The following is a 10,411-nucleotide window of genomic DNA, read 5'->3' as shown; positions in this document are numbered from 1 at the left end:
CTAAAATAATGTGTCTATATTTCAACCTAGTTTTTATTATTATTATTATTTGTTAAATTAATTCTTTAGGCTTTTATCTCTTAGAACCCTTCAGGCACATTCCCTATGAATCCTTCCACTGTATTTCCTTTGAATTCTTCAGTGTTATCTTCAAACCCCCAAATGCTCCTCGTGATAAGTATAAGGTTTCTTTCAAGTATTAACTTTTAATTCCAAGGCCTATATTCCATTATATTATTCAATTTGAGACTTTCTAAAGGTTTTATTAATTGTTCAGTTTATTTTATCATTTATTTGATGGTTATTCATTTCTTAAAATATCTGAGATTTTAAAAATCAATTTCTGTGCTACTCTTTATCTCTTAATGAACTGGAGCCTATGTGATGTATTTTCTCAGTTACACTAGAACTCAAGGGTCTACTTTAAAGTAACATACTATAGAAATGATCCCTGAAAGTATAGTCTTATCTTTGAAGTAAAACGTAGAAAATAACACCTATAAAAATACTGACACATAGACAGGGGAGACAACCTTTTACATAGTGGTTATATAAAAGGCTTTCATGCCTGAGGCTCTGAGGCCCCAAGTTCAATCCCTAGCACCACCGCACACCAGAGCTGAGCAGTGCTCTGGTCTTTCTCTGCACTTTCTCACCACATTTCTCTCCCTCTCTCTTGATGATAAAATAATCTAAAAATAATTGAAAACTAAACATCCTTGTGAAAATTAACCTAATTAATTTTTAAAAGATTTCATTTATTTATTAATAAAAAACATAGGAGGAGAGAGACAGAACCAGACATAACTCTGGCACATGTGCTGTCGGGCATTGAACTCAGGACCTCATGTTTGAGAGTCTGATGCTTCATCCACTGAGCCAGCCCCTGGACCACTTACCTAATTAATTAAAAAGAGATAAGCACTCTTTAAAAATTCAACTTTATCACTTTTTAGGACTGTGTAACCTGAAAAATAAAAATAATTTAAAAATTAAAATAAAAAAGGATTGTATAGCCTGGGGCTGGTTGGTGGAGCACCCAGTAAAGTACACACAGTAATGTGCACTAAGCCTAGGTTCACACCACTGTGGCAACCTACAATGCAGGAATGTCACAAGTAGCAGAGCAGTCTTGCAGTTGTCTTCTCTTCTTTGTTTCTCTCTCTCTCTCTCTCCATCTCTTTCTGTCACCCTCAATCAAAGAAAAGAAAAGAAAGGTAAAGAAAAGGAGAGAAGAGAAGAGAAGAGAAGAGAAGAGAGAAAAAGAAGAAGGAAGATGGAGAGAGAGAAAAGGAAAGGGAAGAGAGACAAGAAGAGAAGGAAACAGAAGAGAAAAATAAAAAGATAAAGGAAAAGAAAAAGAAAAAGAGAACTGTCTGGAGTAGGGAGTTTGCCCTGCAGGCACTGAGTCCAAGTAATAATCCTGGTGGAAAATAAATAAATAAATAAAGGATTGTAAGGATTATGTAGCCTTTTAGCTTTTGAAAAAATAAATAAACTCACAATAATTTCTGTGTAACCAAGTTCTGGAAGACCACACTTCAAGAATAAGCTATACGTGAGTCAAGCAATACAACCATGTCCTTTCCAATTCCCCCTGCAACCCTTGCAGCATTTCTCTTCCATCATTGTGATAGTTGTATTTATTTTTATTTCCCAAAGCAGAAAAAGGTGTCCTGCATTGCCTTGATTGTGAAATACTCCCCCAACTTGGCAGAAGCAGCCAGAAGGGGAATGTGAACTTTGGAGTCATGGCCAAAAGTGTGGGGGAAACAGCTTGATAATGTCTGTGACAAAACCAGATGGAACCTCCTGATGGTACAGAGGGGGTTTCTGAATGAGAGGGACAGCCACAGTACTTGAACAACGTTCACACGAAGTCAGTCTCTACCTCTCTTTATATCTCTACCTGAAATGCTAAAACTGGATGATAATGTCCTCCCCGAAGTGTTGAAATTGTGCAAATGTCATAGGTAGACTTGTCAGATAAGAGCAATCTCATATGTCCAGTCAACCTTCTCACAATAAGTATCACCTTGGTGTAGGGAAATAAAGTCACCAGAGAATCTCTACGGTTTGGAGTATCTGTTACCATTAGATAAACATTGCAGAATAAGGTTGACACCCCCATTCTGTTTTTTGCCTCCAGGGTTATCGCTGAGGCTCGGTACCTGCATTATGAACTCACTACTCCTGGAGCTCTTTTTCCCCATTTTTTGTTCCCCTTGTTGTTATTGTTGTTGCTGTTGCTGTTGTTAGATAGGACAGAAAGAATTTGAGAGGGGAGGGGAAGACCGAGAGGGGGAGAGAAAGATAGACACCTGCAGACCTGCTTTACTGCCTGTGAAGTGATCCCACTGCGGTGGGGAGCTGGGGGCTCAAACGTGGACCCTTAGGCTGGTACTTGCGCTTCACTCCATGTGTGCTTAACCCGCTGCGCTACCGCCTGGCTTCCAATAACCCCATAATTTTAACACAACATTTCTCTCATTCTGTCTCTCCCCTCCTCTCCTCTCTTTCTCTCTCACAACCCTATCTCTTGCTTTCTCTATTTTAATACGTGTTAACAGACCCACAAAGCACATACTATAAAATGTTAACAGATGGTAGTTAAGACATTAACTATACAATGTTTCCAATTATCTGTCTTATGGAAAATTACCGACTAAAATATGTCCAGAGGAAGAAAGGAAGGGAAAGAAGAAGGGAGGGAGAAGAAGAAGGGAGGGTGAAAGGAAGGGTAAAGTGGAAGAAAGAATGAAAGGAAGAAAAATGGAGGGAGAGATGGAAGGGTAGATGTGTGCTTTGCATGAGTGAGGCCCTGGGCTTGATTCTCAACATCGCAAACCCTGATAGATGCTGCTCTGGTCTGTCTGTCTCTCCCTTAAATATAAATTTAAAATAAAAATAAAAATAAACCCTAAATGTTAATAATTTTGCTAAAGGTAAGACTGTTGAAATATTTATTCTTCCTCTCAACAATCATGAATTCCTCTGGGGATACTCATGGGTTCTGGAAAAATTGATCCCTGCCCAACTCATCACCTAATTTAAGCCAGTGAGTAGATTTTATATCACAGGAATTAGAGTGAGATTGAACACATGACCTAAAAAAAAAAAAAAATCCACATGGAAAGAACACCAAAGGTTTTCTGGGAATGCTAGAAAGTTCTTCTTGACTTTTATTTGTTGATGTGCAAAATCAAACAGCACAAGGAGTTGCTAAAAACCATCCTGTCTCCCCAGAAGTAGTCAACCAGACAGTGTGGCTGAACTGGAGAGGTTGGAGTTCAGAGAGGGAAAGACACCACATCTGAGAGTAATGTGGTATCACCTAATTAGCCTCATCTGACCTGTTCTATGTCTGGATATTTTATTTACAAGAGACAAGATGAAGAAGTTCTTCATTGTTTCTGCCAGTGGAGTCTGATTTTTGTTATTTAAAATGTAAAGCAATCTAAGTAGTACATGTTATTAAATATCTTTTAGGCTGTGGGAGGTAGAATAAACCCTACAGCACTGGCCTCTCTTGCAATTCATGGAAATCAGGGTGTTATTGAACCTGACACTTATTTGAGAGGTATTCATATGTTCATGAGAAGGCAAAGCATTCTGAGGAAAATGGTCTATTTTCCACCCATAATTCAGATATTTGCCAACATCAATGTTTATGATTAGAAAATATATATAGCATTGCACTGGCTTGTCTCCTTATGCATTGCTGCTTCTACTCATTTCTCCTTGCTTCTGATTTTACAAACCAATATTAGCACAAGAGATGAGCTCTTGCATAAACTGCTAATCCAAATGTGTGCAACAGTGTTTGTTCTTAGCAAGTGCCAAACTCTGGTTAATGTTTGCATTATAATTCAGTGGTTGCATCAGAAGACAATGGCTTGCCTATAATTTAGCTTTGAGTTTAGCTAAGTAGATATCTAAATACATATTTCGCATCTTTAAGAGGATGGCTGCCTGAACTCAGGTCTCCTTTCCATTTGCCCACAGGCTGATGCAGAGCATAGGTTTTTGAGACTTGGCTGGGACTTAATTAGAATGCTGGTTGTATGCTATTGATTAAACTCTATATACTAGATGTTACTTAATTTACTTAAAATGGATCATTTGTGATTAACTTTATAGGAGGGGTAAAAGACCTTTTTGTTTCCTAAGTAGAAAGGAGCCTCACTGCAATATCTCTTCTTGTTTTCTAATACCTCTCTCAACCTCTCCCTTTTCATACCCAAAAATTCCCTTAAATCAGTCTATAATCTTTCCTGCAGCTCTATGTGCTATATGATAAACGTGATAACAACCCTGAGTTCTTTCCAGCCCTCCTTGGCTTCAGATCAAAGGAAACTTCTTTAGATGGGGGAGAAAATGGACTTTCAAAGATTAGAATTACCACTTAACAGATACATAGGAGCCAAAACCCACAGACCATTGCATAGAGATTAAAAGGAAAAGCAGGAAAAGAAAGAAAGAAAGAGAGAGAGAGAGAGAGAGAGAGAGAGAGAGAGAGGGAAAGAAAGAAAGAAAGAAGAAAAGAAAGAAAGAAAAGAGAAAGGAAAGAGGCAACTTGTGAACTTGTGTGATGTCTTCTACCACTCAGTCTAACCTAAAAGCCATTCCCATCTCTGACACAGGGCTGAAAGCTTGTCTATGGAACTTACACTACCCTCCCATTACAACTCCCATTTTAGGGAAGATTAAACTGGAGCTTAACTTCACTAAACTTTAACTTCACTAGTTTTTTACTAAAGAATCTTAATCACTTCTAAGATAAAACCAGGTTGTGGGGTTGAGGTCCGGTACTATGCTAGCAAACCAACTGAAAAATGTAAACCAAGGCAGGTATCATCTTTCAGAGTCTGTATTTACAAAGGGACTCCTGGAACATAGGGTGTGGTTAGTGTCACCAGGATCTTTGTGATTAACTATCATCTACAGATAGAGGTACAAGAGCTACAAGAATAAGTGACTTTCCATAAAGACTCTGACAATGAAACTTCTAAAAACAATAAATCACTAATTAATAATTTTCTTTTTCTCTATCTGTATAAAAGTTGACAGAGATAACATGTGTCAGTATATATATGGACATATATAAGAACATATTCATATGTGAACACATTTACATATGTATATATATGATTTAACTAGAGCTTCAAGATACATCATGAAGATATAGATTTAGCCCTATCTTAAAACAATTCCAGCATTAACTGAGATTGAGTTAATGGTATTTTTATTTATTTTATATATTTTTGCTTCCAGGTTTATCGCTGCAGCTCAGTGCCTGTACTATGAAACCACTTAGCCATTATTTTATTTTATTTTATTTTATTTTATTTTATTGCATTGCATTGCATTGCATTGCATTGTATTGCATTGCATGGCATTGCATTGCATAGGGCAGAGAAAATTGAGAGGATGGGGAGATAGATAGACAGAGAGAGAGAGACAGGGAGACACCGAGACACCTGCAGACCTGCTTCACCACTTGTAAAGTGACCCCACTGCAGGTGGGGAGTACAGGTTTTGAACCCAGATCGATCCTTGCACCGGTCCTTGTGCTTCCTACTATGTGCACTTAACCTGATGTGCCACAGACCAGCCCCTGAGTTAATGGTATTTTTATAAAGGCTATAAATGACTAACAGAGTACTTAAATTTTTTTTTGTATTTATTTATTTTCTCTTTTGTTGCCCTTGTTGTTGTAGCCTTGTTGTGGTTATTATTGTTGCTGTTGATGTCATTCATTGTTGGATAGGACAGAGAGAAATGGAGAGAGGAGGGGAAGACAGAGAGGGGGAGAGAAAGATACACACCTGCAGACCTGCTTCACTGCCTGTGAATCGACTCCCCTGCAGGTGAGGAGCCAGGGGCTCAAACTGGTATGGTTATGCAGGTCCTTATGCTTCTCACCACATGCTTAACCTGCTGCACTACTGCCTGACTCCCTAGAGTACTTTTTTACAGGCTAAATATTTTTACAAGCTGATTCTTTGCCAGATTTTATATTAAGCATTGTAATATAAACTTAACACCAACACAATGTCTTAATGTTGAATGGCATGATTCTATATAGTCTTACTTTAAAAAATAGTAATTAGATTAGAGAAGAGAGTAGCTTCCAAATATGGGGAAGGTGTATAAATATTGTTGCCTGTAAACCCCATCAATTTGATATGATCTGGGGCCCATATTTAGCTTAGGAGCCTATGTGACCTCTGCATCTGTGTAGATCTGAGTTCACATTCTATGATCACGAGTAGGAACGTCCCAAGCTGCCCAATATCAGGACCCATATTTGGGAGCTACTCTCTTCCCTGATCCAGCTTTCTGGTCCTTTTTCTAGCCATGACACCATCTCTCCTGACAATAACTTGGGTCCACCTGCATATAAGATTTCAGGCTCAGGGGAAAAAGAAAAAAAAAATTAGTATAACTACAGGCCCTTTGGAATATAACTAAAATATGCCTACTAGCTATCTACAAAACGGAGGATGTCCTGACTTTTCATCTGCACTATTCCAGCCTTTAGGTTCATGATTGATCAACAATTTGGCTTTATATGTTAACTCTCCTTTCAGCCACCAGGTTCCAGATGCTAGCATGATGCCAACCAGACTTGCCTGGACAGACAACACCACCAATGTGTCCTGGAGCTCTGCTTCCCCAGAACCCTTACCCACTAGGGAAAGAGAGAGACAGGCTGGGAGTATTAATTGACCAGTCAATGCCCATGTTCAGCGGGGAAGCAACTACAGAAGCCAGATTTCCACCTTCTGCATCCCACAATGACCTTGGGTCCTAACTTACAGAGGGATGAATAATAGGAAACGATCAGGGGAGGGGAGGAGATGGGATACAGAGTTCTGGTAGTGTGGAGTTGTACCCCTCTTATCCTATGGTTTTGTCAGTGTTTCCTTTTTATAAATAAAATAAAAAAAATATATAAAAATAAAAAAATCATTGCTACCTCCAAAAAATCTACTAATTATAGTTTCACAAAATATTTTCTTTTTTAAAAAATTTATTTATTTCCTTTTGTTGACCTTGTTATTTTATTGTTGTAGTTCTTCTCGTTGTTGATATTGCTGTTGGATAGGACAGAGAGTATGAATAAAGGAGGGGAAGACAGAGAGGGGCAGAGAAATACAGACACCTGCACACCTGCTTCACAGCTTGTAAAATGACTACCCTACAGGTGGGGAGCTGGGGGCTCAAACTGGGATCCTTTGCCAGTCAATTTGCGACACATGCACTTAACCCACTGAGCTTCCGCCTGACTACCACAAAATGTTTTCTAAGTATTTATTTAGATTGGTTATTTCTAAATTGCTGAATTAGAAGACAAGGGTTTAAAAAATATAGAATGACTTGCTGAGTAGCATGAAATAAGATGTGAACTCAGCACACCTAACTCAACAAGACAAACATAGACTCAAAGTGAAATGAGGGAAAACTATCATACAAGCCAATGACCTACAAAAAAGGGTAGGAACAACTATTCTCATATCTGACATGATAGACTTTAAAATAAATAAAATTTAAAAAATAGGAATGGACACTACTTAATGTTCAGAGGATCAGTCAATCAAGAGTATTTAACAATTATTAACACATATGCACTCAATGAGAAGCCATCTAAATACATCAAACGTCTACTGAAAGAGCTACAGCAATATACTAACAGCAACACAGTCATAGTAGGGGACTTCAACACCCCACTCTCTCAACTTGACAGATGATCCAGGCAGAAAATCAATAAAAACATAAGGAAACTAAATGAAGAGACAGATAAACTAGAACTATTGGACATTTTCAGAGTCACTCATCCAAAAAAACTGGAATACATATTTTACTCAAGTCTACATGGGTCATTATCAAGGATAGACCATATGTTAGGACACAAAGACAGCATCAGGAAATTTGAGAGCATTGAATTCCTCCCAAGCATCTTCTCAGACCACAGTGGAATGAAACTAACACTTAACAATCAAAAGATTAGTAAGAGTCCCAAAATGTGGAAGCTCAACAGTACACTACTTAAAAACTACTGAGTCAAAGAAAAAATTAAGGAAAAAATCAAAATGTTTCCAGAGTTCAATGACAATGAAGACACAAGCTATCAAAATATACTGAGACACAGCTAAGGCAGTACTGAGAGGGAAGTTCATAGCCATACAAGCACACATTAGGAAAAAAGAAAAAGCACAAATAAACAGCCTGATTGCTTAAAGACCTAGAAGCAGAAGAACAAAGAAACCCTAAAGCAAGCAGAAGGATAGAAATCACTAAAGTTAAGGCAGAAATCAATAACATTGAAAATAAGAAAACCATACAAAAGATCAACGAAAGTAAATGTTGGTTCTCCAAAAGAATCAACATAATAGACAAACCTTTAACCAGACTCACAAAACAAAAAAGGAAGAAGACCCAAATAAATCGGATACTAAATGAAAGAGGAGCTATCACAACAGACACTGCAGAAATTCAACATATCATGCAAGGCTTCTATGAACAGCTATATGCCACCGGCTAGAGAACCTGGAAGAAATGGACAATTTCATAGATACCTACCAACTTCCAAAATTAAGTAAAGAGGAACTAGATAGCATGAACAGGTCCATCACAGCTAATGAAATTGAAACAGTTATCAAAAATCTCCACAAAAATAAAAGTCCTAGACCAGATGGTTTTACAAATGAATTCTACAAAACCTGCAAAGAAGAACTAATACCTCTACTTTTAAAAGTCTTCCAGAAGATTGAAGACACTGGAATACTCCCTTCCAGCTTCTATGAAACCAACATCACTCTGATACCAAAAACAGAGAGAGATACAACCAAAAAAGAAAACTCTAGACCAGTATCTCTGATGAACATAGATGCTAAAATATTGAACAAAATTCTAGCCAACGGGATACAGCAGTATATTAAAAATATTTTTCATCATGACCAAGTGGGGTTTATCCCAGGCATGCAAGCTTGGTTTAATATATGTAAATCAATCAATGTGATCCACCACATCAACAAAAGCGAGACCAACAACTACATGGTCATATCAATAGATATGCAGAGAAAGCCTTTGACAAAATACAACATCCTTTTATGATCAAAACACTACAAAAAATGGGGATAGATAGAACATTCCTAAAGATATCGGAGTATATATATATAGTAAACCTACAGCCAACATCATACTCAGTAGTGAAAAAGTGTAAGCATTTCCCCTCAGATCATTTACTAGACAGGGCTTCCCCTATCACCATAACTACTCAGCATAGTATTGGAAGTTCTTGCCATAGCATACAGATTGGAAGAGTAGTCAAACTCTCCCTATTTGCAGATGACATGATAGTACACATAGAAACACCTAAGGAATCCAGTTAGAAGCTTTTGGATATCATCAAGCAATACAGTAAGTTGTCAGGCTACAAAATTAACATTCAAAAGTCAGTGGCATTCCTCTATGTAAACACTAAGTTAGAAGAAGTTAAAATCCAGAAATCAATTCCTTTTACTATTGGTCAGCTTCTAAGACCCCTTCTGTTGCATTGCTTAATTCTGCAGTCTATTTACATAATCATTGTTTTGAGACCCTCACTAGTTTAATCCCCACTGGTTCCCTAGCTTTTTCCCTCTCCCCACCCCCTATCCTAGGTACATCCTCTTCTGACCTGACACTTCCACCTCAGGAGATATATAGGACAGGATTGTGATTAGAGATAGCTAGATCACACTGCATTCCCACTCAATGAAGACTGAACTGCGTCCCACTCAGCCATGAGTCTCTGGACGTTTCTGTCCAGCCTGCGAAGCTAGCCTGACAACTATAGCAACAAAAACAATAAAATACCTATGAGTACACCTAGCCAAAGAAGTGAAAGACTTGTATACTGAAAATTATGAGTCACTACTCAAGGAAATTGAAAAAGACACAAAGAAATTGAAAGATATTCCATGTTCATGGGTTGGAAGAATTAACATCATCAAAATGAATATGCTACCCAGAGCCACATACAAATTTAATGCTATCCCCATCAAGATTCCCACCACATTTTTTAGGAGAATAGAACAAATGCTACAAATGTTTATCTGGAAACAGAAAAGACCTAGAATTGCCAAAACAATCTTGAGAAGAAAGAACAGAACCAGAGGCATCACACTCCCAGATCTCAAATTGTATAATAGGGCTATTTTCATCAAAATTGCTTGGTACTGGAACATGAATAGACACACTAACCAGTGGAATAGAATTGAGAGTCCCCCACACCTATGGAATCTAATCTTTGACAAAGGTGCCCAGACTATTAAATGGGGAAAGCAGGGTCTCTTCAACAAATGGTGTTGGGTTAAATGGGTTGAAACATGCAGAAGCATGAAACTGAACCACAATATTTCAC

General features: G+C 37.9%; 1 pseudogene; it reads right to left on the bottom strand.

Annotated features, from left to right (window-relative positions):
- Positions 1–369: 369 nt before the first annotated feature.
- LOC132537119 (small nucleolar RNA U3) lies at positions 370–467 on the bottom strand (annotated as a pseudogene).
- Positions 468–10,411: the final 9,944 nt, after the last annotated feature.

This window comes from Erinaceus europaeus, chromosome 2 (genome assembly GCF_950295315.1).
Source record: "Erinaceus europaeus chromosome 2, mEriEur2.1, whole genome shotgun sequence".
NCBI lineage: Eukaryota > Metazoa > Chordata > Mammalia > Eulipotyphla > Erinaceidae > Erinaceus > Erinaceus europaeus.
Note: the sequence above shows the minus strand (reverse complement) of the source record. Positions and strands in the feature narration are given on the sequence as shown.